Below are 8,933 nucleotides of genomic sequence, written 5' to 3' on the forward strand. Positions count from 1 at the left end.
CAAGACCTCTGTTGAAGGTAGCAGTCTAATCTCCTTAACAATCAGGCACAGGGATGCAAAAGAAAGAGTAAAAGTTCTGAAGTAGAAGAGGTCTGGGTTAACCTATTGTTCTCTGTGGAACAAAAGGCCTCCTTTCCAACAGCTCGTTGCATTTATTGGTATCAATCCGAAAGATGGATGGGAGTTGCTGCAGAGTGCATAAGGAGAAGAAACTTTGTAATCATACCAGGCACAGAGGCCTCCAATGAACAATGTGCAGATAGTTTTAATGTATGCAAGGCTGGAGCATTTACTGCTAGGAAGTTATAACAGGGGTGAAAGAGAGGTCAGGGACAGGTCACAGCAAAACCTTCCTTTCTCAGAAGAGCAACCTGGTAGTCTGCCACAGTTTGTCTCCTTTAAAAGTAAGCTTTGTTGTTATTTTTTTTCTAAAGATAGTAATTTCATTATCATTTAAAATAAGGATTTATTTACAATTCTTTAATTTTCTGAATTGAGTCACAGTTTTTATAAAATATACTCTTATTTAAACAAAACTATTCCACCCATTACCTGGCATGACCCACATTTTACTGATACAAGGCAACACCATTTTCATATAAAGGACAGGAACGTCTACTTATCTTGGTATCTGCTGTGAGTGAAGGTCTTAAAACTAATATTTCAGAGTTAAACTAAGTATAGTGGGATATGTATGTGGGTTTTATGCAAATACTAGACCATTTTATTTTTTATTTCTTAAGGTTTTAAAATTTTTAAAATATTTCTTTGGTATGAGGGATCGAACTCAGGACCTTGCACTTGCCAGGCAGGCACTTATGCTGCTGAGCTATCTCCCCAACCCCTACTAGGTCATTTTATATAAGGGATTTTAAGACTAAGACTTAGTAACCATGGGAGTTCTGGAACCAACCCCATGTAATACTGAGGGACAATTGTATTTATTTATTTTTTTTTTCTTTTCAAAGTTTTATTGATAAACATGTAGCAATGAGACAGTTTTAAATCAAATCGAAAGTACAGTTTCAACAAAGAATACACTGCATATATTCTTCTTAGTGGTTTACTCTGTATTACTTGTAATACCTAATATAATGCACATACTATATAAGTGGGGGTTTTTGTTTTGTCTTGTTTCGTTTTGCTTTGTTTAATATATTAGGTACAGGGTCTCACTACACAGCTCTGACTCATAGTGATCTTCCTGTTTTCAGCCTCCCTAATGCTGGGGTTACAGGCATGAGTCACCACTCCCAGTCTCCATGGCCAGTTCCTGAGCTTGCCTAAGCAGGCGCTTAGTATGCTGAGCTATCTCACTGGCCCCATAAGTAGTTTGTATATTACACTGTTCAAAGAATAATAACAGAAAAACCTCTACATGTTCAGTACAGATATAATTTTTCACCTATTTTTGAAGCATAAATAATAATTGAATATTAAATGTGAATAATAAAGTAATGTAAATAATAAATGTAGAATTGGTAAAAAAAAAAACAAACAAACATAAACTAATATTTCAGGGAAATCCAGAAATGGGTACATCGTGATGCTACTCCAGAAGCATCACAAATCATGGTGCTTGGAGTCCTGTAATTAAACCCTTCAATTAAAAATTTTAAGACAATTATATAAATGATTCCATTTGGGGTCATTGAAGGATGTGCATATCCTGCCTCTAGGTCAGTGTGCAAGGGGTTTGTCTGAGATCCAAAGACAGAGAGGCGTGGGGGTGACCTGCTTTTTTGTCCATTACTTGGGCTTATAGCTATTACTTTTGCAGCCAAAGGCTGATTAATACAGAAAAACTTAATAAATGGAATATGGGAGACTTTGGATTGAAGGCCCAAAGAGTCAGGTTGGGCTACTTACCTTTACTCTGAGGATCAATGAGATGTGGATATAAAGAAATGACTGGCCAGACAAAGTGCGTGCTAACAGAAATTGAGGGGAATCCAGGAGTTTGTTCCAATTCCTCGAAACCACATCCTTTGGGATGGGGAGGGACTCTACTTCCATTATGGCCAACATTAAACAGAAAGTGAGGGGAAAGCTATGGTAATATGTTACATATTTTAATCTGGTTCTACAGAAAAGAAGTTCCTGCACCTATAACTTGCTTGTGGAAGATGAATTCCTGTTTGCCCCAGAAAAAAAATGAAGAGAGAGAGACAAACAAAGAGTAAGCAAGAAACAGATTCTGAGGCTATATCAGAGACCTTCATTTAAGGGTATCCTCTAAGCCTTAATAAAATCATAATTAATAGAAGTAATGCTCATATATCTGCACATTGTGTTATTACACTTGATCTTAGCCAAAAGGCCGAGAAGCGATGCATTGTGTTATTTTTTAGCCAGAAATAATGTGAAAATACATAAAGATAAGTGAAAAATTGGGTTTAAATTATTATAATTCAATTTTGAGGATTATATCTGTACTTGCTTTGCATTTTTAATTATAATTTAATCATGTTATTGGCCTACTAAAATATAATCAAGTTAATAAAATGGAAATTATATGTCAAATAAAATTTCTCTCAATAAAACAACTCAGAGTATTTCAGAAATAGAATTTCTTCCAACGATTTAGTCATGACAAAGCTCAGAATATTTTAACGGAGCTGGATTTAACACACCTGGAATTATTCTTTTACTTATCCATGAGTGAGATTATTTTATCTGATTACTTTATCATTCTGGATTGTTAATATTTTGAAATAAATTATTTCATAAACTGCTGTTAATGAGCTTTATTGTTTTCTTAATGTTAGTGTTTTTCACATTAAAAGAAGGAATCAAACATTTTTAATGAAAATATGATATTAGAGTTTTCATTAATGATAATGCCTTGTGTTTAATACTGCACAATTTTTTAGAAATGTCAACTGAGGTTTGATATTGCTGAGATCAACATTGCTGATTTTAAATATATAAAACCATTGACTGAGGCAGAGTGAATATAAAATCATATAGACGGCTACCTTCACATAGACGGCTACCTTCACATAGACGGCTACCTTCACGCAGACGGCTACCTTCACGCAGATGGCTACCTTCACGCAGACGGCTACCTCAAGTCACTTCAAAACCTTACCCACAATTTTCAAAGCTGCATCTGGCAATCAAGAAGAATAAATCAAGGAGAAAAGGAAAAAAGAAGGAAAGAAGAAGGAAGAGAATAAGACAGGAAGGCAGGAAGGCAGGGGGAATGGAAGGATAAAATAGACAATAATATATAAAGAAGTTTATATATTTAGCATGAAGATTTCTATGGATCAAATATTTGGATTGAGACCCCATATTCTACTCAAAGATCACATTATTTGCTGATAGACATGATTTTATCTGCAAGTTCCAGATATGGTGTAAAAAAACTGTTTAATGAAATCATAGTTCATGTCAACAAAATCAGAAGAGAAGTCTAAAGGTTATTTTATTCTGAATTAGCACTTAACATTCCTACATATCCATATGATACAGTATACATATATATTGTGTAAAAACCACATGGGGCACTTAACATACCCATAATAGTTACAAAATCATGTTAAAAGCATCTACATGGGCCGGGGAGATGGCTCAGTGGAATAAGCACTTCCTTGGCAAGTGCAAGGGCCTGAGTTCAATCCCTGGTTCTGCAAAATAAAAAAAAAAAAGCATCTACAATCCTGCATCTGAGTATATGTTTGGAACTTGATAAGATATAAAAGTTATAAGCCATAAATAATTCAATAATTTGGGGCCAGAATTATGAGAAAGTGCTCATATAAATGTATCAGTTATAGAAGAACAACTATGAAATATTGAGATAGAACCAGAGGCTTTTCAGAAGTAAAAAGAAAGTTAGTGTTAATAGAAAATTTAAGAGGAACGATGAGGATGCATGGGACATAAAGATTCCAGAAGAATTAAATCAAGCAAAAATAGAAAAAGTAATTCAAAAAATAGTCACAGACACTTCTCATCTGAATGAAAAATGAAGGCACATCAAAAAGCAGAGAAAATTAATGGGATGAAGACCGGGCAAGGAGTCTTTCTAAAATCATATAACTCTGTCAAAAAAATTTAAAGCTATGAAATATACATTGATCCCATCACTGTCTGGCAAATAGAGGTTTAAAAAACATATTTGGGATCATGCAGCAGTTTTCAGAAAATATCAGAAATAAAAGTGAGGTCTCATGATTACGCTGCCTTACGCACAAGAAAATTATATAATAGTGATAACAAATCTCTCTTTCATAGAACATTTCTTCACTAAGTGCAGGCTGTCTTTATAAAAATTATTTGTTCTCCTATGATCATTATTGTAAGGAGAAAGTCATTATTTTCACCACTATTCCTGATTGAAGAGAAAGGTCAAGTGAATTGCTTCCAGAATGACAGTGGGACTGAAAAATAAAAGCAAGGGCTTTTAAAGCTGAATTTCAGCCACTTAATGTGCTTCAAATGCAGAGTAAGAGTGTAAGTAAGAAAAACCTGAGATTTCTGTTCCGAAGTGATTTACCATGAGAGCAGAAATAGCATAGTCAATAATGGAATACATTCAAAAGTTTGGGTTTTACTAAAACAAAGGATTTAAAGCAGCCAAATATGTATTTTACAAAGTTTGAGTCTTGGAAAAGATAATGGTCACATTACAGAGATCACTGTGCAATTTGTAAAATTCCATACTATTAGAATTAGTTTTTCGCATCAGATTTTTAAGAAGCACCTAACCATCCTTACACGGACTTGGCTTCACTTCTACTATTTCTGCGTGGCAAACTTCAGGTACCAAAAAGGCAATAAAAGTAAGAGTTCTAGTTTGAAAGGCTATAATATTTCTAGCTCCATTAAAACTTAGCTCATATTTAATTTTTTTCAGTAAAGGAAATACAACAGAATTTTTATTAAAAACATGAACTATTAGACTTCTTCATGCACGGTTTTTGTAAAATATTTAGCAATCTCCAGCATTATTGCTGGCAAAATATAACACGTGGCGGTTGCATCAAAAACCAAGACACACAGAAGTATGCGATTAGGAAATGAACAAAATCCCCAACATTGCTATACTTAAATGTGAATTCCAAATCTCACCTTTTATTTTTAAAATTTTAAGTAAAATTTTAGCATGATGTAGGAGAGGAGAAAATAAAGAATTAAGAAGTAGAAAGTTAAAGAAAAAAATTAGGGCTCTCATAAAACTAAGCTACATATATTAAAAGAGAAAGTAACTTCTCCATTAAGAACTGAATGTTGGAGCAGAGGGAAACAGCAGTAGGAAGGAGAACTAAATTTGAAATCAGAACAGTGAGACAATAGAGGAGGACAGGAAATTTAAATCTATTGAGGGAGACACCAAACAAGGCAAGGCAACGAAAGGAAGGCTTACGTCCGTGCATGAGAATGCCTTAGCACAGTCACTGTAAAATTGGAGAGATGAAATTTGACAACAAAATTGGAACTAAAATGAAAAGTCTTAGGGCACATCCATTTTTGTACAAATGACATAAGTTTTTCTTTCCTGATGGCAGAGTAGTACTCCATGACATGTAATCACCACATGTGCTTTATTCGTTCATTAGCTGACGGCAATGTGGTGCATGACTTAGCTGTTAAGAGCTGTGTGGAAGTAAGCATGGGTATGCATTATAATGTGTACTGCAAACAAGGAGAAGGGGCTGGATCTAAGAATAAAGAAAAGGGAAGAACCTGGCATGAGAAAAGGAGTGAAGTTGGGTTGTGAATGTGTATGACTCCACACGAGAGGTGCAAACATTCTGTGCAATTCAAACGTATAATAAATTTAAAAAGCCTTAAAATTGCAATTACAGTTCTTCTTTTTCTTACCTAAAATAAATAAGATACAATGCAAGTGTGTAAAATGATAAAGGAAAAAAAAAACTTCAAACCTCTGATGGAAAAATCATTCACGTCTGACTTAAAATTATTTATCTAACTGTATTATCGTTTATCAGACAATGGTAGCAAGTCCTTTGGAAATAAAATGACTCAGAAATTGACTACCCAGAACCTTCATAGAAGGAGTTATTTACAAGACAAAAATTCAGCCAAGTTTGCTCTACTTCTATATCAAGCAATGAAATGTAAGAAGAAAAGGGAAACAATTAATTACTGTTGGTATATTTAAAGCAATTTTAAATTTGTGTACAATATACCTATGAATTTGAGTGACCCCCTAACATGTTTTGTTTTGTTCCATTTTATTTTGTTTTGTTTTGAGACAGAAGTCAATATATACTCAAAGCTGGCCAGGAACTATCAGGGGTCCCCCTGCCTCAGTCATCCAACTAGTTGAGATTACTGGTATGAAACATACCTGGCTCAGCATGCCTGGGGGTGTGGCCGGCGTGGCATGAGGTGCTGAGGATCAAATCCCGGTCCCTGAGCTTGCCGAAGCCAATGCTTACTCTGTACTAAAATGTTGAGTATATTTTTAATAACAGATTTCCACAAGTATCTACATTGAGAACTAAATTTTTATTTATGGATATATATGTTTTAATTATACTTTTTGTACAGAAGTGTTTTAAAAATTATAAAAGTTAAAGTTGTTTCTGATGTATAAATTATTATTCTGCTTTTTGTGGCTTAAAATTAAAATGGATACAATTGCTTTTACATTTGTTTCTAGTATTTTTTTTTATGAGCAGAATATATTTATTGAGAGAAAGAAAGCTCCTGTCCTGACAGAGGGACAGGAGGGGGGCCCGAGCGGGTAGTTCCCCCTGTTTCTAGTATTTTTAATATCCTTAATTTTAATCTTTTTTGTAATTTTTTTATGATTCCCTTGAAAATATGTTAAACTTTCTCTTCCTCCATATTTAATCAAGTAATAAATCTATGTTTCCACAGGGAAGATGAACACCTTTACCTTTATTCCAAAAATCAGATTCAATTGAGAATGATATATAAAAACACATTAGTACCTTTCTTTGTTACTCTGTATGTCTGGCAAATTACTGTATTTGTTTTAATTTGCTGAGTGACCTTCTTATATTTTGATATTAACTTTCCAATGCTTACAGTTTCTGAGTCTTCACATCACTGAATATTATTCATTTATCCCACACTTAAAATATATGTTGTATATTCATACATTTGAAATTAAACTGTCTGAAAATGAAAATATTTCTCTGTTATTGTATTGAATGTATTTGGAGAAAATGTTATCCAATAAAAATGTGTAATACCTGATAATTACCATTACAAATACAGTAGTTATATTAGGGATTATAAGGCATACTATAAGTTAGCACATTGTTTATGCTTTTAAGTTTTCTGATTTTCATTCAGATTTTACTTCTACTTTGTCAATAGAGAATATTTCTTTTTTATGAGCAGAATATATTTATTGAGAGAAAGAAAGCTCCTGTCTAAGAGAGGGACAGGAGAGGTCCCGAGCGGGTAGTTGCCCCAATAGAGAATATTTCTCTAAAATTTTATGTAATATATGTTCCCTCTTCTAAGTTTGTTCACTTCTGTAGTCTACAGATTAAACAAATCATGGAACATATGTATAATTTAAAATGAGAAAAGCTTATTTTGAAATAAAAGACTGTAACAATCATTAACCAGCTGTTACCTAAATATTGGTTTTCAAAATATATAATGCTTCTAGAACTAACAGAGGCCACAGGAAAAGCATATTAGAGTTGTCCTTCATATTCTTCACTCTAATTAATTCAAAATTAATATTATTACATTTAAAGCATAGAACTGTACCTGAGTTGGAAAATGGCATAAGAAGTAATCTAGACGTGAAGAATGTTTTTAGATATGTCAAGCTAGGATCCAGGAAAGAATAAAATATCTGATGAACAGAAAGTAATTAAAATAAAAATGTTTTCTGTGAAATATAATGCCAAGAGAAGAAATCGAGCCACATATTGGAAGGAAAATGTTGAGAAAAGACGTATCTGTTAAAGAACTAGTGTCCAAAATATAACACAAATAATTTTAAAACAATATGAAAATGAATAACCTTATTAATAAATGTGCAAAAAGTGTGAACAGGCAGCTCAACAAAGAAAGTGAAGTGGCAAGTAGATGCAAGGAGAATGTTCCACACCGTAAGTCATTTGGGAGTTGCAAACTAAAATAATGATATAGTGCAGCACAGCCGTTACAAAGGCTAACATCTAAAACACTGGTGACACTGATAACGGCAATGATGTGGGACAACACTCGTTACGGCTATTAGGAATATGAAAAGGCATTGCTAGCTTGGAAGTCTATTTTTGCAGTTTCTTTGAAAACTAGGCATATTCTTGCCATATGCTCCCAAAATTGGCCTTTTTGGAATTTACCCAAATGAGTCTAAAACGTATGTCCGCATACAAATTATGCTCTAATGTTTATAACACCTTTATTCGTAATTGTCACAAATTCCAGTCAAGGTGTGTTTTGGTAGGTGAGAGGAAAAAAGTAAAGACAGACAAACTTTTGTTACCTTAGTGCTATGGAATATATGTGATATTTTTCAGCACTATAAAGGAATGCCTTATCAAGTCCTTTGCAAATAAGGAGAATAGTTAAGTAGGTTTCATTAAATGAAAGAAACTGAGATGGAAATTCTACATTATGTATGATCCCAATTATATGACTTTCTGGAAAAGAAGAAAACTCTGCAGACAGTAAGAAGATTTGCATTTTCCAGGTGTTCTGGACAGGAATGAATGCGTGGGTTAACTGAGGACTCTGAGGTAAATATTACTCTGTATACACAACGATAGAAGATATGTGTCGTACCAAACATCAGATGAGTGGTGTTTGGTATAAATTATCATGTTGAATGATACTGGTATGTCAGTAATTGTAAGAGATAAATCCCTTGGTACTGGATGTAGATAGTCAGGGAGGGTGGTCATGTGTAGGCACAGTTGGTACATATTTGTGCTAAAACTCTGCACTGTTTTCTGAATTTCCAG

The 8,933-nt window shown here is 33.8% G+C and overlaps 1 pseudogene; it reads right to left on the bottom strand.

Moving 5' to 3' along the window:
• Positions 1–2,176: 2,176 nt before the first annotated feature.
• LOC111817475 lies at positions 2,177–2,332 on the bottom strand (annotated as a pseudogene).
• Positions 2,333–8,933: the final 6,601 nt, after the last annotated feature.

This window comes from Octodon degus, unplaced genomic scaffold (assembly GCF_000260255.1).
Source record: "Octodon degus isolate 3935 unplaced genomic scaffold, OctDeg1.0 scaffold00058, whole genome shotgun sequence".
Taxonomy (NCBI): Eukaryota; Metazoa; Chordata; class Mammalia; order Rodentia; family Octodontidae; genus Octodon; species Octodon degus.